This window comes from Onychostoma macrolepis, chromosome 18 (assembly GCF_012432095.1).
Source record: "Onychostoma macrolepis isolate SWU-2019 chromosome 18, ASM1243209v1, whole genome shotgun sequence".
NCBI lineage: Eukaryota > Metazoa > Chordata > Actinopteri > Cypriniformes > Cyprinidae > Onychostoma > Onychostoma macrolepis.
The window spans coordinates 27,875,400-27,898,482 of NC_081172.1; the positions used below are offsets into that span (position 1 = coordinate 27,875,400).

The 23,083-nt window shown below is 39.1% G+C and overlaps 1 protein-coding gene across 1 annotated transcript in view; it reads left to right on the top strand.

The window, feature by feature from the left end:
• Positions 1–23,083, top strand: part of nectin1b (nectin cell adhesion molecule 1b) — a 104,764-nt gene that overhangs the window by 38,513 nt on the left and 43,168 nt on the right. The gene's annotated exons all lie outside the window — the stretch shown is intronic.

The following is a 23,083-nucleotide window of genomic DNA, read 5'->3' on the forward strand; positions in this document are numbered from 1 at the left end:
ATTTGTTCCCAATGTAGTTGGACACTCGACTCTTTGTAATTACTTTCCTGTCTGGTTTGTTGTTTTACCGCACAACGGAAGTTAATGGGCATGGAAAAGAAACAAGTCATTTTAGCACACAACATGCTTGGACATTTCTAATTTGTCCATTCCGAGCTCAAAAAGACCGTTCCCTGGTGGTTTTGCAGTGCTACGTTGTTGATGCCCGTGGCTCTCCTCTTGAGAAGCTGACCCCTGCTTGTGCGATTGCATTTTGGGTCATATTTCCCTCTGCTGGGAAGCTGGTTGACATTTTGAATTCTTTTTCCTGTCTCAGCTTGCTTCTCGATGCCAGGTAGGCCTATTGAATGTGAAACAGTAGGACTGTGGATGGCTGGATTTGTCCCCATGTACTGGAAAGGGAGAATCGTGGGTTATTGAATTGCAGCAAAGAATGAGGCTCCATTTTCAGCCTTCATTTCACGGAAAACATAAATATTGAACTCGAATGGAGCCAGTGGGCCGTCATTGTGTGAATGTGTCAAATGAACGGCTAATTTAACTTTAACCGTCAGGGCGGAAGGAGCGGTTGCGCCATAAAACCTGGGAACAAATATCGAAAGAGCACATTTGTACGGTCACGCACCGCAGTTCCTAATTAAACTAATTAAATTATTCTAGACTGTGCCCATCACAATCTAAAAATAGAGTGCCTTTCCTTGAGGATATTTTTCTGCTGTTTTGCATCTATAAAGCTCTTCTAAACTGTGTGCTGCTGCTCGGATAAAAATTTGATGCTCTGCACGCTCCAGTCTCTCCCATTACGCCATTTGGCATAACAAGCTCAGCACTTCCTCCTCTCTTTTTGACGGGGTTGCGCAGTAGCTATCTCTCTCTCCCTCTCTCTCTCGTCGCCTTCCTCTGCTGTCAAGTCTATATTGCGCACGCAAAGGCAGCATGTCATGTGAGACGCACAGAAGGAATCGTGCACAAAGCCAGGCATCATGGGGCCGCACACATATATGTGCACACGTGAGCGCAGTATGCTTACACTTCTCGTGCATGCTTGAAATGGGTGAGGATAGCCCAGATCCGGCTTTGTTTTTTCATGGATCAATTTTCAGAGTGCCACATTTGCACAATACGATACTTCAGTCTGCCAAACCCCAGTGGACGCTGGTGTGTGGTTTAGTTTTTGAAGCCGTTTTGTTTTTGCACTGACAAAGTGTCTGTAATAGTGTTATATTACCGCTGCTTATTTATGCAAGTCAACTGAAAGCAAGTGATCTGCTTTTTCCCTCTCTAGTGATAATTATCCAACAGTATTTGCACACCATTCAAAGTTTTTTTTTTTTTTTTTTGTGATATGAAAGCGATGGGTCTCTCTAATTTTTCTATTTCTTTGTTTAAATGTCTACGCTTTACTCTGTGGTCGTTTGTCATCCTGTTAGATGCTAGAGCTGAGCTATGTAGCTAAAACAGTTTTTATTTTTTATTTTCTCGACTTTTAAATCTATTTTTATACATATCTTTGATGTACATCTCAAATATATCCTATTTGGTATATATCTCAGAGTATTGGCTGAAATTGTTTAAATCTTTTTTTTATTTATTTATTTATTTTTTTTAACAGTCCATACTGAACAGGCACAGTATGGACTGAATCACTAAAATGAAACACATTTACCAGCTCTAACACTATTTTTGTTACTGAAGCTTAATTCAGAACTCAGAAGCTAAGTACTGATGTAAGACCCTCAGCAAGGCCACAGCCCAGACCTTCCCGCAGCGTGTTGAGCATGCTCTATGTCATTCCCTCTCTTGTTGTGCCCTGTGCCCTGTGCCCTCCCCTCCTTCCTCTCTCTTTCTCCCTCTCCCTGCAACTTGAAGGTCATCGAGTGAAAGTGTTGTCAGACAGTGAGGGAGTGTAAAAAGCATCCTCTCACACAGGCTCTCAGGCCTTATGTTCATATTAATGCAGATGTTCTCTGGCCTTTGGTGACTCAACTGGCATTAAAACATCTCGGAGAGAGATCAGAAAGCGCTGCTCTTTGAACAAAATAGAGCAAAACCGCTCAACCTTGCATTTGTGTCCACTGTTTCATCGAAAGGTCATTTTGATATCCAAACAGCACATATCGTCAATGCTGCAGGTAGTTTTTGTCTCCAAATCTGTGTATACTCAAAAAATCAAACATGCAATTTTCTAGACGCTTGAACTGGCAATAAAACAGAGTTGTAATTTGTATTATCAACTATTAAACTCAACATGAAATGACGTTAACAACCCATTTTACTTCTCGACTTTATTCTGAGGGAAATAGGAATCAGCAAGACAAAAATGAGTGAGACGTGATTTTATCTATTGCATTGTGAAAAATGGTGTTTAAACGGGTGTTAGCAAAACCCTAATGTGAGTTTGTAGTTGCTAAGCTGCTACTCTGTGGTCGTTCATCCTTTATCCATGCTAACATATGTTTTGCTGTCATTGTTTTTACTTTATTGACTATTATCAAGACCGCTTAGAAAGGCATTATCTACAACCATAGCTTAAAAATGGTTAATATAGCTGGAAATCATTAAAATAATTTCAGAGGCAGAGCAAGTTATTTTGATGAAGATTACATAAATAAGATTAGGAATGTATTCAATCAATAAAAAGTTTTTGGTTTTGATTTCATGTTGAGCAGGGAAGAACAATTTAAATTGCAAATAACCATACAATCTCATGACCTTTTCACTGGTCCGGTTAGCCTTGTGGTGGTTTGGCTTGTGGACTCTAAGAGTAACCACATTTTTACATTATTCACCAGTTATTTCCCAACCATTGTGTAGTGGTAATAAAGTATTGCTGCGTATTGCAGAATCATCCACCATATTGAATGATAGTGTCTTAAGTAGGTGTTTTTGTCATTTTTCCTTTCGTCCAGTCTGATGTAGAACCCAGCGCAGTGACCACCATGAACTCCTCTGAGGCCTTGGCAGCCATTCCCACTGTCTGTTTGTAATTTATTTATTTTTTTTACAACATGCCTGTAAAAAAATTTACAATGGGTTCATTGATCCACCGTCTTCAGTGGCTATTGAGTGATCCTCTTGAGGAGCAAGACCTTTGTGGGTCTCATTTCCCACTGACGGCCTAGAAGCAGCGACCCGGGGATTGTGGGATTGGGTCTTTGAGTCATACGCTAAGAAATGATTGCAAGAAAAGCTAGAACTGACATGAACTGCTTCAGTGTAGAATTTCATCAGCACTATTCAACAGATGAGCGTGTCTTGACTCACTCGGCCATTGTGGGTTAAAGCCCTTCCACCGCTACCTCATAAGATTTCACAGTGGCCAGCCTCCCTGCGGTTTGTTTGCTGCGCCCACTTCTTGAGAAACATATGCGTCATTTGTGAGTCGATTAATGAGAAGTGTATGATCAGAGCTCACCGCCGGTTGTGAGCCTTTGGGTGTTATAGAAAAGTCATGTTCCTGCTTGTTGTGATGCTTCGTTTCACCTTTGCTCACACCGACTTCCTGGCACACCTGCATTGCGTTACTTCAGAATGCTTAACAGGTTCTTCTCAGGTGCGTATGCCAAGTGTCATCTATAGACACCTTTGTTGATTAAAGAAACAGCTGCCATCTGGTCGGGCTGGGTGGCGGGTATAAGTGTCACCTTTGCCTTGTAGGCTTGGCTGGTCTGTAGCACAAACAACCTTGGAGCCCCGAACTTGTCACAGTCCACCGGCCAAGCGGAGTGCTGCGAGCCACATGGTGGGAAGCAGAAGAGTCCGACCGTTCGAGTCTCGCACTGCAGGGGTGGGACATGCCATTAACAACAGAAGCGGTGGCATCGGTACGGTCCAGTGTAGGAGGGTAGAGTCGCCCTGCCCTTCACAGGGCTAATCAACCAAACCCTGTGCCGCCCGAGGACTGCCCACACCGCGTTGATAAGAGGCCTGTTTAAAATACGGTGCAGCGTGGGGCTTTCTGCCTCACTTGACTGCAAGATGAAAAAGCATGAGATGGCCTTGTCATCTGGCATTCTTTTAAGTAGGTCACTATAAGGTTCACTTGATTTCGGCTGAGCGAATCGGGTGCACGGCTTGGAAGCACTCATACATATTCATCAGTGCTGTTTTTGTTGTGCTGCCTGCATATTTAATCTTTAAAGCCGTAGTATTACAATAACAAATCAAGTAATTTGTGTGGACGCTTTTGCTAAATATGAAAATTAATAATTTCATTGCTGATAACCGAAAGAGTTGCTTGATTTGGGAATACAACCAGGTTATTAACTGGAACTCAATCCTTGTTTCCCCACAGCAGTGTAAACGGTTACCTTTGATCATTGTCGAACTAAATGCATGAATTATGGATATGATTTTCTTGTGCAAACAAGTCTTAATTATCATTGTGCTTTTGCAGTATGTTTACATTTGGAACATTTCTGAGTAGAATTTGTTGTAGAAAGAGCTGAGTAGCTCAAACGATTGTGTTACAAAGCCAAGGTCATGGGTACGAATCACAGGGAATGCATGCGTTTATAAAAGGGATACTTTAAATTCCAGTCAGTTTGGATACAATATGCCAAATGCGTAAATGTTACTTTTTGAAGCTGTTTGGAGGTCCAGAGTTTATTTCCAACATTGCTCCAATGCACATACCTGTAGTTTAGAAATAACCCCAAAGGACTTGATTAGCTGGATCAGATGCGTTTAATTAAGGTTAAAGCTAAACTCTGCAGGACTGTGGCCCTCCAGGAACTAGGTTTGGTGTAGACCTTGTAAAGGCTTCGTGAAATAAACACAAAGGGACTTGACTCGCAAGTCAAGTTTGTGTGAACATCCATGCCATGCCGTGGTAGAATAAATATGACTAAACAAAGGTGACAGTTATGGGAACACATTCACTCATCTCATACCCAAGAATTGAATCCTTCCCAAGCTTAAACAAACATTCTTACATTTACACTCCACCAAGTACAAATACATACCTTGCAGCTGTAGATAATATGATGTGAAAGCAAACCAGATGTCAGATTTGTTGAACATGCACCTTTCTAATGACCCCTCTTGAAACAGAGAATGTTTGTGTGAGGATGGCTTTGCCCATGTCTGTTTTTGGATACGTCTTTGGCTTGCAAAAGTAGAGTGATTTTTGCCACCATTAACAGCTGTAGTGGCGCTAGAAGCAGTTCATTACATTCATAAACTTGTTTCCCATGCAAATGTGTTCAGAAGAGGATCCATGGACATGTCATCTTAATCTGATATACACAGTGCCATAGCAACGTGGTGCTAAAGGAGCCAGCTGAACAGCTTTCCCCCGACTTGATTATAATAACAACAGCCGTATCCGATAAACATGCTTTTTGTGTGCACCATTAAAAAGGATAGTTCACCCAAAAATAAAAAACAAACAAACATATGAACAAAAAATATGTTATTATTTACTCTCTCTCTCATGTTGTTCCCAAATGACCCATATGTCTATATCGTCATTGGGATAAAAAAAAAAAAAGAGATTGTTTGTAGAATGTTTGAGCTGCTCTTTTACATTCAAAGTGCACAGTAGCGTTTAATACCAAATGTCCTATAAAATCACTGATGTGTTTTGGCTCAAAGTAATTGGGATCCCTAGCTGTGTGGACCAACACGTCACAGAATACACAAACACCAAGAAGAACCAGTCTCACCTTCTTGAAAATGATTTCCCACAGGGGTGTCAAATGGGTCAGTAAATAAATATGAAAACAAAACATCATGCAGAGTAAAAGAGAAACCTGCACCCTGCTGACTGGTTGCAGGCTAGATCATAACTGTAGATTTACAGAATACATAACTATAATACTTATGAATATATAAATACAATGTTCTGAGTTTCACTTCCTTTTGCTTTCTGCTTTTTTTTTTTTTTTTGTCCATGTTTATTAAAATTGAGGTCATCAATATTGTACATATTGAAAATCAATACATTTGAAAATCAAATTCATTTAATCCTTTTTTTTTTTTTTTAAATAATACATATAGTAATTGGTTAATATTTGAATGTTATTGAGAAAGATTGTGAATATCGTAATTAAATACTACTGCATTAACGAAAAAAACAAGTTATTGTCTTTGAATTAGGCTATCTTTTGATGTTAAACATTACATTACATGTGTACTCTTAACGTTTCAGTCTACTGGAATCTGACATTTAATGTAACCCACATTTTGTGCACCGTTTTTGTGAAGGAACATTGAGTGCCTTTTTATCTTTTTCAAATGCTTGCTTTCATCATTGTGGGAAACTAAAGCAAGGTCAAGCAATCAACGGTTCTCTGTGTTTTTTCATGAGTCGTATCAGGCTAGACAGGTTAAGCCACTGTGTTGGATGGGAGAGGATTCTGAACTTGCAAAACAGGAGATACTCCTGCACCTGGTGGTAAAACGATGTGCGCCAGGCCTGATAGAGTATCCACAAACCACATATCGGTTCTGAGAATATCTTTGAGGTCACACTACACCATTCCCATTGTGCAGAGGAGTATCACGTGTTCAAACAAAGATGAAGGCACATAATGGCTAAAGGAGGAAAATTAGTTTTCAGCCAGGTTTTGGGGAGGTTAAAGTAGTATCTTTGATGCTTGGGAGTTTCTTTCTGAAGTATATTGCTAAGGCAAGCATCACTGTGACTATTGCTCTTATTTAAGGTTAGAAAATGAACATAACCGTAACGCCATGTATTGATCTTCAGCATGTTTGTGCTACATGAATGATATCTGAAACGTGCCTCAATGAGAGATACATGACTGCTTTTCTGAGCATTCATACTTACTTTTTTAAAAAGTGAAAAGGTTAAAAAAAGTCCCATATGTAGGCTACTGCAATATCATAGAAACATGGGCCCACCCAGAATACATTTTTGCATAGGCAAGCGCAACTTTTCCTTCAGTAAATGTGAAAGTTTAGTTTAAACATTTATTAAAAAAAACGGCCTTGCAGTTTTAATCTCCAAATGAAAATTCAACTCTGGACTGAAAAGCAGTGTAAGTACTTATGAAAGAACATATGTGCCAAGCAAACTGTAATGCCTACAACTTATCGGGAAGAGAGCCTGAAAAGTCACCTCTAATGACCAGTAATCCTTTGGCATAAACTTTGAAAGCAGAAAACAGTCATTAAGAAGTTATTTTAAAACTTTTTGCTTTTCATAGACATAAAAATCCCACGAACACTTTCACAATTGTAACCATGGCTTCAGTTAACACTTCTGGTGCAGTTTGTTGATTATAACATTTAATTATGTGGTAATAGTAATCAGACAGTCACCTTGCTGGAACATGCGGCACATGCACTTCTAATGAATTGCTTATCTTCAAGATTTATTATCTCCTTTTGAAAACAACAGAAAAAAGACATCATGGTTTTAGGTTAAAATGTACATACATTGATAAGGGTTTATATTTTTGCACACAATTTTTTTTATTCTTCCACATTTATTTTTCTATGTTGGATATTTTAGTAACTTCATGGACCTCTGAGTGAGAAAATTCAATTTTCAGTATAGCACTTAAAGTACAAGACACTGCTGTCACTGCTTGATAAGTCGTGTCACACACCCATGTGCAGCATATGCATGTCTTGAAACGAATACCGATGTCACAGAAATTGCTTTCAGGAAAAATTTAATTTTGCTCAACTACTATGAACAAAATCATGACAGACAAGCTGTATCTTGTTCAGTTCAGGCAGCGCTGTTTGTCTTGAAGGACTGAGCAACTGCGTCTTTCTTCCTAGAGATAACGCAGAAAATACAATGCTGCTGTATTCAAACTAGTGACAAACAGTCGTACATCTTAGAATTGACTTAAAAGTGCACTTCAGGACAGCTTTGGGTTTGGCTGACTGCAGAGAAATCTTGAGCCAGGAAGTAAATGTTTTTCTACAATGTCAATTGCTTTCTCAAACTGAGCATACTCATCTTTCAGAGAAAAGCCTCTGGAACAAGTATGCATTTTTTTTTTTGAGGTGTTTTAAAAGTATTAATTAATTTTAACACCAAACGAGAGTCACAATCAAGAAACGCTTTCCGTCTGAGAAGCATTTTGTGATTTCGGGTTTGCTGCCATTGGGTTTGCTAACATGGGTTTTGGAGAGAGGATGAGGGTTAGCAAATCATTTCCAGCACCTTTAAAAGACGGTTTTGTTTGGCATTTAATGATGATGTTTTGGCCAAGACAGGCAGGGCATTCACCCATGAGTGCATGTGCGGTGTTAGGGGGCGGCAGGGCTGCTTTATTGAAGTCTCTGATCGTGCTGTGATGAGGATCACACCTAGCGTTGCATTGGGTTGGCAGTGTGTGTATGGCCAGACAGGTGTTCACTCAATAGCTGTCCCACTTCTCTGACCTTAAAGCTTTTAATCAGCTCTGTCTGAGAGCCTGTCAATCCTTTCAAAGCATGACAGTGGTGGAAAGATCGAGGGAGGGGAAGGGAGAGGCCATGCGTAGGGTTGGCACTTTGACAAAATGGTTAAAAAGGAGAATGGGGGACTATTTTCCTGCCTTTGGGAGAGGAAAAAATAAATAAAAAATGCAAAACTGTATGTTTTAAAAATTAAATCTCTTAAAGGGATAGTTCACCCAAAAATCTAAATTATGTCCATCCAAACAGCTGCTGGTAGCCATTTTCTAATACCATGGTATTTTTTTCCTCATACTGTTTGGTTACCAACATTTTTCAAAATATCTCCTTTTGTGTTCAACAGAAGAAAAAAAAAAAACTTGTACAGGTTTGGTACAACATGATGTACAACATTTTATTTAGTTTCCTCTTTAAAAAATACAACACTTATGGCTCAAGATGCTAAAAAAGTGGCCAAAAATATCTGAATATTTATGTTTTGTTGATGTGTGGTTAAAATTAATGATGAATAAAAAAATAAATAAATAATAATAATAATAAAAATATACATATAATATATATATATTATTGAGGAATTTGCTTATGTAGTTTCAAACCTGTAAACTTTTTTCATTCGTCTATGTAAAGAAGTAAGTTTCAAAAACGTATCAGTGTCAAATGGACCCAATTTTACAATATTGTTTTATGCCCAACATTTTTTTTTTTTTTTTTTCTCTCAGAAGAAGAAATAATGTCATACAGCTTTGGAACAATATGAGAGTGACTAAATGCTAACAGATTTGCATTTTTATGTGGACTACTGATTTAATATAACTTAGCACAGGATATATAAATTATATAAATTTCACAGCACAGCTCAATCAAAAACTGTAAAATGTTAGAAAAAAGAAAAGTAGAAAAAATGGTGCATTTTTCATTTTCTCCACACTGAATTGCAAATGTGCGTTGATTGCATTGGCAGAAACAGGCTGCTGCATTCTCCAGGTGGGTGCCGCGAGTTGGCAGCGGTTGAAATGAGTCGCTATTATATGCAAAATTTTTGGTGTTTAAAAAAGAGCTATAGAAATTCAATGACTTGTTGCTCCAGTGGAAGCATCTGGGGCATGTGAGTCATTTCCACCGGAATATACGGTTTGTTCTGTGAAAGGAAATGATGATGAGTTTAATCCTTTGCTGCTAGCAAGTTTGTGTTGTCTCCTTAAGCTGCAGATTTGCCAAGACTGTGCCCGGTTTTGAGTTCTTTCGAGCAGTGCTCCTCCACTTGCAAGGTTCAGTGAGTGACAGTAATTTCAATCCAAGCTAATTGAGTTGTTGAATCTCCCTTTGAGTCCCCTTTCTCGCTCGCTTCAGGGTCTCCGATCAATAGTAATACACTATTGTGATATGTCAGCTAGACTTATTTATATATTTACCCCATTCTTTCTTTATCAAAGGGTATCAGGCAAAAAGCAGACTCTTTTCACAGGGGATTGTCTCACCTTGCAAGAATGGCTTAGTAAACCTGTGGGGATGTTTGAATTCATCGTTCAGACTGACATGGTTTAGAATTTAAATACATCTTTGAAACAGCAGGTAATTGTATTGTAGCTTTTATGGCTAGTAATGAAGAAAATTGTTAAAACTGCTGTCACTGCATTTAGATTAAACTGTTCTGAACTCCACAATTACCAGTAGCCTTGGTTAAATCTTTTTTACTCATCTCACACCCCTTATCAACAGAGAACAATTTCATCTTTTTCCCACTAACACCCCTGTATCCTAAACATGTTGTTTGAATCATCTTAATGTCGTAATCTAGTTAATAATCTACTTCTCAAAAACCTTTGATTTTTAGACCCACTGCAAAATCTCACAAGTCCATTTCTTGTTTTCCAGCCGAGACCCTCTTTTGTGAGCCCACCCACCCTGTTGCTTTCAGACACCCGGACAATTACCGCAGGCCTGCTTTTACAGTGTATGCAATTTTCCTTTCCTCAACCGCAATGACTTTCAAAATGCTATATGCTAACACACATATGCTAATGTTCTTTGTAGAAGGATCCTCTGGTGGGTTCTTGTACCTCATGGCCTTCATGTCAGTATACAGCGTTGGACTTCTGATGTCTTGTGGGGAATACTGTAACTAATTCCACCCCTCGACTTTTTCAGACGTTCTCCCTCTCCTCAACCTGTGGTTTTGTGGTTCTCGTCTTCATCTCATAGCCAGATACTTTTCATTTAATTGAAAGCCAAAAGTGCCTCAATGTTCAACTCTTCAAATGTGCAATCAGCGCCCCCGGTTCCGCACTTCGCTTCTGAGAAATCGTTCTGCGTTTTTAGAAATGAAATGTTCTTGTTTCTGCTTAGATGCTATCAGAATGTTACAATAGCTCTGCGCTGCTGTGCAGTCGTTCGCTTGATGACCGCAAAGCGATTTGGTGAGTTTTTAAATGAAGAAAAATGTCATCCTAATATCAAGTTCCACCCATCGCACCACAGACTGCCGGGTTTTGTTGGCGAGGGAGGTTATTGACGGAAGGACATGCATTATGATAGATGATGTGTCATTTGGATTGGGTTTCCTCTGCTCTTTGATGTGCGACCTGGAATAACAACCTCCAGACTCGCTGAGATAATCTGACAGATTTCTGGAAAGCTTCCATGATTAGAACAAAAGTCACATTGAAGGTTTCAAGAACTATTGTAGGGAAAACGAAAACTGGATCTTGGACCTAGACGTGGTGTGCTCTGGACCCTCTATGCATTGGCGTGTGTACGTATGTGTGTGTGCATGTGAGGATATGGGAAAATCTCTGAAATGTGGTGTGTGGTGAAGAGTTGGAGGAGGGGGACTTGACGTCCCTCTACCCAGCTGGGTAGCACATGCACTGGAGACTAAAGGAGCACAAGAGATGTGGTGAGCATTCCGTGGGCTGTGTGTGGAGAATGGAACGCTCCCAAAGAGCCATTGGAAAGATTCATTGTGGTCTTGGTCACGGAAATAGTACAGCCCCATACTCTTGGAGTTCTCCTCAGAAACACTGAACTATTTATACATCACCCTCTTTACTTGTCTCCCCTTCTTTGTTCATTTAGTTTAGCGATCTGATAGCACTTTTCCACCAGCATGATTCCAGGCCAGTGCCAATTCTCAAACCGCTCTATGCATTTCTGCCACATGAGAGTGGGTTCTAAGTTCTAGGGTTTCCGCAAAGTTTGTTTTTAGACTTGTTATAATCAGGTAAACACGTAGTAGTGTCATAGTTCATTTCTCAAGTCGGTGGAAAGGTGCGACCGGTTTGTGACAGGCTCCAGTTTGCCTGGACAAGAACTGACAGAGAATAAGCTCTGGCTCCAGAACGTGAACCATTCTGATGGAAAAGACATATGAGTAATTTAATTTAGCACTGGCTGATATGGAAGCCCTTTCGGACTTACTGACACCTAGTGGTGTGGAGACAGCATCCACAAAAGTAAACATTTGTTTACCCATGCCATGGTGGAAAATGATCTGTTTGCATTCAACCATTGTTAGTTTATTTCACAAGCAGAAGTGTCTGATAAGGAGGGTTAGAGAGATAAATTATCACCTGATCATGTGATCTCAACATGGGTACCCCATGCAATAACCCGTTCCTGATTTTAAAAATAATAAAAGAAAAAAGAAGCTTCTAATATGATCAAAATCTTCATCTTATGAAGTAAAAATTAATTTAAACAATTTTATTACAAAAAAAAAAAAGTGTATTTATTTTTTAGGGGTAACACTTTTGTAAGGAGGTAAAAGAGTTCTCTTTTTGAATTTAAGATTAGCATCAGGCCAAACGTTCATGCAAATTGTGAGTGCTTGCAAAAGTGATAATGATTGCAAAACTTTGCTAGTGTTAACTACGCTGTCTTGACTGAAAAAAAAGTGCTAAACCCTTAAGTAATGAGTCAAGTGCCCTAATCCTCATTTCAAATCAAGAATATTGTAAAGGCAATATGAAACTGTGATAATTTAGCCATTTTTATTTTTAAGAAGTAGTCTTTTCCTCATAGTTGTAGTGTTGGCTAAATATTCCCAGTGTTCTTCCAGTTATAAATCTCTATGATCTCATCTAGCGCCAGATAACAGATGATGACACTGGCCGGTTGCATACTAAATGTATGTGTTAATTGTAAGTGGTCCAGACTCTCTCACTACCCCCTCCAGTGGGAGTGTGAATTCCCAACCGGACATGTTAATGGATCAATCTGCTCTGTCGAATGAGGGGGAGAGACCAAAGCTGCCCACCGGCCCAGCTGTCCTGTTTCCACAATACTGGCCTGTTTAAACCCTGATAATAAACCATGCTCTTTGATGTCAGATGGACATTTCATATTTTTCTACAAATTGTTAAAAAATGGATGAATCTCTCAACATGACTTCCCTCTAAGAAATCTTCATAAAACTCTTTCATCAGAGATACGCAGGAGGGGGCTTGAGGATTTCAGCAGCACCTCACATCAAATATTGATTATCTGTTCCCTTTTTGTTTTTAGATTAGTCCTCCCATCAGGGGGTTGTGCTACTGTTAGTCACAGGAGCCTTGGGAGTTTGGAAAGCTAATCACAAGTTAAGTCATCAGGAAGCCTTAAAGAAAAGTGTCCAATGCCAATACCACCATCGAGACAATATAAAACCCATATATAATATATAAATTTAAAGGTAAAATGTGATTAGTCCACATAGGCGTGACTTTATTATTATTATTATTTCACTTAAGTCAACATAGTCATTGACCAGTATTCTCAAAATGGACAAATATAGGTTAGTTTTTAGGACTGGCTATTATTTTGATCTATGTTATAACTCTGTTATATAGCATGGTATTTACAAGATACTTCAAAGAATTTATGTAATATTGCCATGACACAGATAGATAGATAGATAGATAGATAGATTTAGTTTTTTACATAAATAAAATAAACCTACAGTAATAGCATGCAACAGTATATGTTACATTATTACCACAGATTAATAAATGCTGATAAATAATGACATTTAATTTTGAAGAATAATTTTCAGGTGATTTTTGCAAACATACTCAACCTGAAATCTTGCGTCATGCTTGTTCATGCATAGCATTTAAATCGCTCATCCATGTAATCCATTTAATCATTATACTTACCTCCAATCCGATTTTCCTTGTGAACACTTTGGATTTGAACTTTTCCAGACTGAAATTTTGCCCATTGATGATGATGGACAGGGAGAGGATTTGTCATGCATGGCCGTCTTTAACATATTCCCCAGCGCCGCTTTTGGCTGAACTTGAAATACTTTTTCTGCAAGATGTGCTGAGTATACAGTGTAGCCCAAGGTGCACTGGGGCCATCGGTTCAGCAGCAGACACAAAACACATCCCAGCCGTCACTCAAAATACAGACATGGAGTTGCACCAGACAATGATTTTATTGAGTCTGTGGGCTTGTGTTGTATTGCACGCTGTTGCATGACGCTTTACTCTGTGATATGACTCATGTGTATTTGGTGAAATACAGCAATTATTATTATTTGAAAATATATTTTAGAGCAATGCCTCTTTGTATGGTAATATTTAATTACCCACCTTGGACACAGGTCGAATTTGTTCTCTTGAAGGAATGGTTCACCCAAAAATGAAAAAAATGCAGAAAATTCACTCACCCTCAGGCCATCCAATATGTAGAAGAATTTGTTTCTTCATTGGAACATATTTGCTCATCAATGGATCCTCTGCAGTGAATGGGTGCCATCAGAATGAGACTCCAAACAGCTGACAAAAACATCACACTCCAGTCCATCAGTTAATATCTTGTGAAATAATAAGCTTGCTTTTAATAAACAAATCTATCATTGAGATGTTTTAAACTTCAATTTGTTGCTTCCGGCTAAAGTCTTCTATTCATAATACGTCTCTTTCCTGTGAAAAAGCTGTCTTGTCTGATTTAGGAGAGGAATATGCACATATCAAGCACTCTTTACAGGCAAAAACAGTTCATATCACATATTTTGATATGAATGGACAAAGGGGGGCAGCTTTTTGCTTCACAAGATGTTAATTGATGGATTGAAGTTGTGTGGATTACTTGTGGATTATTATGATGTTTTTTATCAGCTGTTTGGACTCTCATTCTGACGGCACCCATTCACTGCAAAGGTTTCATTGGTAAGCAAGTGATGCAATGCTAAATTTCTCAGACGTAGAAACAAACTCATCTACATCTTAGGGTGAAAAAAATAAAAATAAAAATACCCTCCATCTGATTTTTGTATATGAACTGTTCTTTTCCCCTATGTATTTTTATTTTTTTTCTCTCTATCTGTCCTCAGATTCACTTTAATTTGACTCCAATCCCCTTTACACCTCCCACCAACAGTAACCCGAAGACAAAGGCCGTCTCAGGTGTAATCCATTACTTATGGCCCACCAGTAATGGCCATTGCCACATTATTTATTGATTAGATATTTTTCACATGAAGACATCTAACAGCTGTTATTGATTTTATGCCGGAGGATATCACTGCATTATTGAAAAATTGCCAACTCTGATAATTTAAAGCTTGTGGGTGTATTTATCTGGAAATCTGTGCGATAAAAGATTAATTATGTTTTGTTAATTATTTCTAAACTACTTGACTCGCAGGCTTGCAGTGGTCATATTGTTTGGTTACGTTGCTTGTAAATCACCCGCTGAGATATGCTGGCCATTTTTGTGTTGATATGCACAGGACACAGTGATTCGTTAAAAACATCTCAGTTTGTTAAAGTCATTTATAGATGTTCAGGTTGTTAGAAGCTGGCTCGCTGTTCTCCTTTTGTACACAAACCTATCCTTGCACACACACCAGTGCGTTTCTGCACACATGCAGAAAGATCCACTAGCAAATATATACATACTCTAAGCACAGCATGAATACACATAGTAAAGGAAGCTGTCACTCTTTCCTGTGTATCACATAAAAAGCTTTTTTACTGAATGGGGACATCAATAATTTAGCTGAATACCGTTCTGTGTAAAACCCCCTTATGCATTTATGCACGCATTTATGTAATGGTGCCAGCTGAGCCTTTTTTCCCTTATCTTTGTGTCTTTGTGCCTAGTTTCTGTCTCTCTTTTGCAAACAAGCAGGGCCATTTCTGTGTAGTCATTTTGCTGGCCTTTGTAATCATTGACTACGTAAGTTTTGTTGACCCTAACAGCCCCGCGCTTCCTCTAACTCTGACAGGTGGTCTGGTATCTCGTATCGGGATGATGTCATCAGCTGTTAGGGCAAGTACGGACAAATGTTGTGTTTGTTTTTTTCCTCAGCCCAACCGAAACTATGACAATGTCCTTGTTCACGTTCCGAGTGGGACAGAGAGAGAACGTTAGCGCGCACGACCTTGTCTCCAAGTCTTGTATCGGTCTGTTTACACATTGTAGTTACTGTTGACCTGTTTTGAACTTCTAGCGAGACAAAACTACATTTTATATGTTTAATTTACAGTAAAGGTCAAAAGCTTGAAATCACTGAAATTCCATAAAGAGACAATACGTTTTTTTAATATTACCATTTTTACTTTAATTTTGATCAAATGAATCCAGCCTTTTTTAGTTTTAGTGTATATTATTAAGAAATAAAGATCTATAAAATTGCCATGGGAATTATGAATAATGAAAAAAAAAATAATAAAAAAAAAATATATATATATGTATATATATATATACATAGTGATTATACAATGTACTTGCTATGCTAGGCTCAAAAAAAAAAAAAAGGCTACAAATTGCTTTCAGTACATATGTCTATAAATTAGTTTAAAAATCAGTGATCTTATCCAGCAAGATTCTAGTATAAAAAAAATAAATTCTTTGGATTTTGTTTGCATGATGCAACAAACATTTAAAGTTTGTGCTGCATCCATTGACCTTTATAAAGAGTGCAATATGCCTGCCAAATAAGAGATTCAAAGCCTGTATGCGTGTGTATTACATCATCTATCCTGCTGTTGGATTGTGGATATAAAAATGTAGTGGAAGAGCTGGCAGGCCGAGCTGTGAAAGATGAATCAGTGTGTAAAAAAGAGTGATGGAGAAGAAAGAGAGCAGTACACAGGTATGCTGATGCATCCCCTTGACATTTTCACAACGCCTTCAAACCACTCTCAGGGGGGAAGCAGCGTGGGCCTGTACGCTCCGTCCTACATCGCATTGGACTTGTGCCATGTGGGGTTGGCTCCATAGTCAAATATGGAAGAAAGCAACATATGGTTGTATAATCAGTGCCTTCTTTAGATGAGGGCAATGTCCTTTTAAGCAAGTCATTCGACTTGGCGGCCATCTTGATAATGCCCTCGGCCGGTTATTTTCAAGTTATGCAAGAGCAGCTTCTATCTGCTTGAATGAGGAAAGGCCAAAAGCTGTTTGCTAAGCCTACGCTTAAGAAAAAATAAATAAAATAAAAACATATGGCACATCACCTCTAAAATTTGACAAAAATGTTATACTCTTTTAGCTCAAATCGGGCTGAAAAACATTTATAATTCAATTTAATAATTACATATGTCGATACATACGGCTAAATGAGAGTTAATAATGCAAGAACTGATTGTATTTTTTTTTTTTTTTGGTTACCAGGCATGACATTAATAATAATTGACTTATTTGTATCGTATATTCTATATTGACAGCATTTTAATATTATGCATGCCTTTTCTTTTCTGAGCAGTGTTATTTTACTATCAATGAGAATCAGGTTGGTTTATTTATTCATTCATTCATTTGCTGTTTTATTTTAATTGCAGTTAAAGCTTTAGTAATTTTAGGGTGTATGTGTGTGTGTGTGTGTGTGTGTGTGTGTGTGTGTGTGTGTGTGTGTTTATGCCACATTGTGGGTCCTCACAAGGATAGTAAAACCTGAATTTTTTGCCATTGTGGGGACTGGCCTGCGGTCCCCACGAGGGAAAATGACATATTACAAATCGTAAATGATGTTTATCTGAAAGTGTAACAATGCAAACAGGTTTTCAGTAAGGGGTAGGTTTAGGTTTAGGGTTGGGCTAGGGGATAGAAATTATTGTTTGGTCAGTATAAAAGTCTATGGAAAGTCCCCACAATTCACAGAAACAAACCTGTGTGTATGTGTGTGTTTTGTCAATTTAAGTAGTTATATTATTTATTTAATTTAATTTATTTATTTATTTTTTTTAGTTTCTGTTTTAGTTTACTATAATAACCATGTTTCTGAGCGTTGCAATATTTCCCATCCACTTTTCAAAAATAGCATGATTCCTCTTTAAACTATCTCTGTTAATCAGCCTAGAGCTGTTGGGAACGGTACCCTTAGGGTATGTTGATGATATGTACCAAACTGTTTGACAAACAGGATATGCACAACCTTTATAACTTCCTGTATAGCAGGTTGGTTCAGGTAAACACACCACCTCAATCAAGCAGATGGTAGATGGTCTGTCAGGTAAAGGGATATTCAGGGGAAACGTGTGTAAAGTTTAAGCATTAATGTAGAAAGGGGTGAGAGCAGATCGCAAGTGAAAGCCGGAGTGCTGACCATATGTTGCAGCAGGTTTCTGCTGAAGGTAAATATTAGCTAAGGCTGACACAGTAGATGAGGGAAGCTGGTAAAACAGGAATCAAACAGCCATGTTTAGAGGTAGAGGCAGCGCTCAGCATCCCAGCACGTCTGCAGAAATGTGCACACGCTCAAAAACAAACACACTAGAATGAGTCGTACGTGCATGGCCGGCTGTAGGATTCATTACATTCTCCTCATTGATTTTAGAGTTACTCTTGAACTCCACCGTCGCAGTCTCTTCTCTGTTTTTAGCTGCTAACTTGATACAGCGTTGTAATGCGCCCACAGCGTGAGCGGGATGTGCTGGCAGGCACCGTATCATCACTCTCTAGCACATAAACATATTAGTGTCCTCACCGAAGCTGAGCTCTTCTTTTTTTCCTAACTGAAGGACCTGGATTGCTATTAGATTACCCACACACAATGGGGCGTATTTTGTAGACTCTCTAAACAAGCCTTTCTGCGGTTTTCTTAATGAGATGGGCCGAATGCCATCATTTTTTTTTCTGGGAGGCCTGAAGCAGGTCCACTGTTGTGCCTCGTGCCCGGGGAGAGATGCAGATCCGGTCAGGCTGCCGTCCCGGAGAATGGTAGCTCTGTTTGGAGTGTGCCTCCGTGCTGATTCTACGTCTTACAGGAGGCTTCCTAGTCGCACCCCCACCCAGGCCACATGGTCCACGTGTGTGAGTGAATAGGGCAGATTCTGTGATCTTGTTGTGAAAAGTAGGCCTGGAAACAACAGCAGTTACCTTTTATACAATAAAACAGGGGTTATGAACCTTCTTGACTTGAAGGCCCCAATTTTCCAAGACGATGTACAACCCCCCAACCCAACCCATCGGCCATTTGATCAACACATTTTTACCTGGGGTAGGTAAATGTAAAGCTCAGAAAGATACTTCATAATGCTTCTTCTTGCTGGTTGAGCTGATATTTGCTCACCACTGACACCTGTAGGCGCGGAGAATATTGCATCTGAGGTATGGTTAAGACTTTCCTCGAGGCAAATTAGGCTGTATTTCATTTTCCGGAGGTCTCTGGTCAGTGGTCAGGCTAGTAAAACAAAGTCAACCTCAAAGTTAGACCCTCCAGTAGGAAAACCACATTCATCCTTGACTTCCACCTACATGTTCACAGTCATGCCAGATTACTGAAAGCTGACGAACTAATCACTCATATGTTGGACTTGTTTTATGCTCATTCTCTGAGACATGATAGGCGGATGAAACGTGACTAAATGAGCAACAATGTTCTGTCACGGTCTGTTTGCCCTTACTTCCGTTTCGTAGCAACTTAACTTCTTGTATTGTGTATAGAAGTGTTTATGTTCTCAAATTTTTTTCTCTGATTGCCCTCTATTGTTTAACTCCACTGTGCAGGCTATAATTACTTTCTATCTTCTACTTTCTTTGGAAGACCCCTTCAGCCCCGAGGTGGAGGAAGAGGAGGTGGAAATGGGGTCAGGGGGCCCAGAGGCTTTGGGTTCCTTAGTATGAGGATTTGGGTTCTGGAGCCGTATAATTACCCCTCTCTCACAACTCCCTCAAAAGCGAAGACTGATCTTTATTTGTGGTGGTCTAAGTGGATGACTCAGAGGAGGGAGTTAGCAGAATATAGTCTCCCTGCTACTTCTACTATTCCCCCACTAACGACATCTTCATGTAGCTGAAGTGAACTAGGCCTATATTCTTTCCCCCTAGATCTGCCTCAGATGGTTTTTCTAACTGATGTTGGCAAGCTGGAAATCGTATTGGTACTTCACAAGGCATTTTCTCTGTTTCGACCCTGTCACGGTAGCAAATGCAAACGGAAACAGGGTCAAACCGAGGGGTACAAGGACACAGGTGTTCCCCAAGGTATCTGTGCAGAGGTTGCCAGCCGTCTTTCTGTCAAACTCGATTAGTCAATCAATCTGTCGTTTCACAGTGCCTGCTGATGGGTCTATACACTGTGGTCAAAAATATCTCATCCGTACACGCCTGGGTAAATGAGAAATGAAGGGTTTGGTGTGCATCGGTTAAAAAACTGACACATCACCAGCTGGTTCCCTCCTTTTTAAGTGATGTTTGCTAAGGATAGCATCACAATTGTTTCTCATACTTAGGGGGTCTCTTATGACTTGTACCAGTAAGTAACCACCAGTAAGACCATTGTGATGGCAACTTTTGCATGAGCAAGAAAGTGTAAATATTTAGTTTAATCAATTTGCAGGTGCTTAACACAGCTGAATTCATGGGGAAAAGATTTACTTTCATGTTCTTGCAAAACAAACCTGAAACTACTAGTGCAACACTGCATGATAAAGAGGAAACTTCCTAACAATAAGTGTTTATTTCTATTCAAGGTCGGTACCATTCGTTCTCTGAAATCTTGAATGTCTTGCTTTCAGATTTGTGCAGTGGCGACCTTGAACTTTTTTTTTTTTTTCCAACTTGCAAACATGCACACATTTCTGTGTTCATTGTATGGACAGCGTATATTTTGCTTGCTTCTCTCTCTTTCTCTCTAAATGCGTGGCTAGTTTCAGCCCCGCTGGTCATGAAATCCATTTTAGTCTTAAACTATCAGTGTCTTCTCAAGTTTAACTTTTCCCAGATTATCTTTCAAATGACTATAAGTCTTGAACTAAGCATTTAAACACTTGCCCATGCTTGTTGAACTCTTATGACTGTTGTTACCCACAGGCCTGAGCTCAAACCAGTTTTTCAACTTTTCTTAAAATGGCTTACGAATACCCTTATCAGTAGGAAGCTGATCCCTGATCAGTAATTCACATTAAACTCTTCAATGTTGTCCACTATTGTCTCATTTTCAAAAGATACCATTTAAAAAAAGGTGATTTTTAAAATGCATATGATTGTATGATTTTATATTATATGTAACTTTCTATCAAACAAATAATGTGTGAACAAATCTCAATCCAAATTAATCATTTTAATACTAAGAATATATTTATGCGTTCAGAAAGTTAACATTGTTCACAATTTATCAGTTTAATCAGACAGTCATTAAACTAAAACGTTCTTTTTAGAAAGAAAATGCATTACTGATATTTCTACTAACATCTATTTTTAATCATCTGTTGTTTACTATACAAACACATGGTAGTAGTGTTGACATTTTAAGACGGCAAATGAACTAAATGTAAGATGAAGAACTAAAGTTTAAGTTGTGCTTGAAAGTTCACTTCTTAAAAGAATGATGATGTCATTGTTGTAGCAAATTTTATACATATGTATATGAGGGATCTAAATAGCACTCATTTGTTCAAATGACCCACTGTTTCCCTCTGTTTTGTTTTCCCCTGCAGTATTTCCAACTTTTATGAGTGGCGTGATTAAGCACGGTAGTTCAGAGTTACTTCCTCTTTGCTAAGGTCTCTCTGTAGGAGGTAATTACCTCTTTTGCCAGTCATAAATAAGCGAGAGAGAGGGAGAGAGGGAGAGGGGGAAAGAGGGAGGTGAAGGTTTTGTGGTTTAGTATATGTGTGTGCAGGAAGCAAGGCCAACAGGACAGCACAGCACCTGACGGCGAGGAGAAATATATCTACTCGGGGTCTCCTACGACAGGTTTGTTAAAGACAACAGAACTCATGGACCCTCCAGGGACACATTTGCTTCAGAGTTATTCATGGATCAGGAAAGCTTCTGTTATGAATGGCCTCTGTAGAGCTAAACAGGAACTGAAAGTGCTCATGGATGCATAGCCCTTCTGAGGAAGCATAAGCATGGTAGAAATGTAAGAAGAGCCGGTTGTCTGGTCAGGTGTTAAGGAAGTGAAGACAAAGGAAATATGATTGAAAAGCAGGGGGTGAGGTAAAAAGGGCAGTTAAACAAAAGTATGAGTAATAGCACGTGCAAGAAAGCGAGACATTAGAGAAAAGAAAGGGGCGAGAAGGAGGGGTTCGAGTGTTGACACATCATTCTCAGCTGGAGGGGGTAAAAGAAGGTCACCAGAGAGACAAAAGGCCAAGGGCCTGCCAAAACAAGACGCATTTGACTGTGGCGCATGCCGTACTTCAGGGCTTTCTTGAGAGACAAAACCACTATTGTTTTAACTGGGGGCAGTGGAAGCATCTTCTACGTGACAGATACCTCCGTACTCCTGAAAGCTGTTGTGGGGAAAAAATAGAAAACCCATTCGTTTACTACTAATTGCCTGCCTGGTTTATTGTAGCTTAATTCAAGTGCCATCATTGTGGGCACACTCAGACTGGATCCCACATTGTTTCCATTAATAGGTGCTTGAGGCTGTCACCGAGATGTTTACCAATGAGAAATAATTAGGATGGAGTGGTGTGGGAGGGTTGGCAGTCAGGATCAGAGTCAGGGGGGGATCTACCATCATTACACATGCAGGGAAAGTCTACATCCGGCGCTCTTGAAGACCTAATGCTGCCTGTAAACACCACTGCCATACTTGCAATTAGTTCTGTTTGCCGTTTGAAGTACTCTTGTTGAATTGGCATGCTAGGTGTTTTGACGCACTCGCTTGTAGCGTGAAAGCCCGAGTCGAGTCAATGAGTTGCTGTAACTTCATTTAGGGTTGTCAGGTTTCATGATGCATATTCAAAATAAATGCCAAAAACACATATGGACAGATAGCATATGCTTAAATATAAAAATAATTTTTTGTTTGCGCTTTATTTTAAGTTATTTTAAGTTGTTACAGTGTAATTACACAGTACTAGGTAATATTAATTAACTACTCAGGGTTAGGGCTCGGTTTAGGGTTAGTTATGTGTAACAGATGAAATGGGTAGCTCACCTTAAAATAAAATTGGTATTAAATGGATAGTTCACCCAAAAATGAAAATTCAAATTGCTCACCCTCATGTTGTTCCAAGTTCATAAGACCTTTGTTCATCTTCGGAACACAAATTAAGATATTTTTTGTGAAATCTGAGCGCTTTCTGACCCTGCATAAACAGCAATGCAACTGAAACATTCCCAGGCCCAGAAACATAGTAAGGACATTGTTAAAATAGTCTGCAAAGAAAACTAAAATAACTACTTTTTTCAACAGTTCTTCTCTTCCGAGTCACCATCCGCGACCATTCAGGAGAGTACCACAACGCAAGTGCGTGATGCTGCTTTTTTGCAGAATTGTTGAAAAAAGTGGTTATTTTAGTTTTCTTTGTGACAT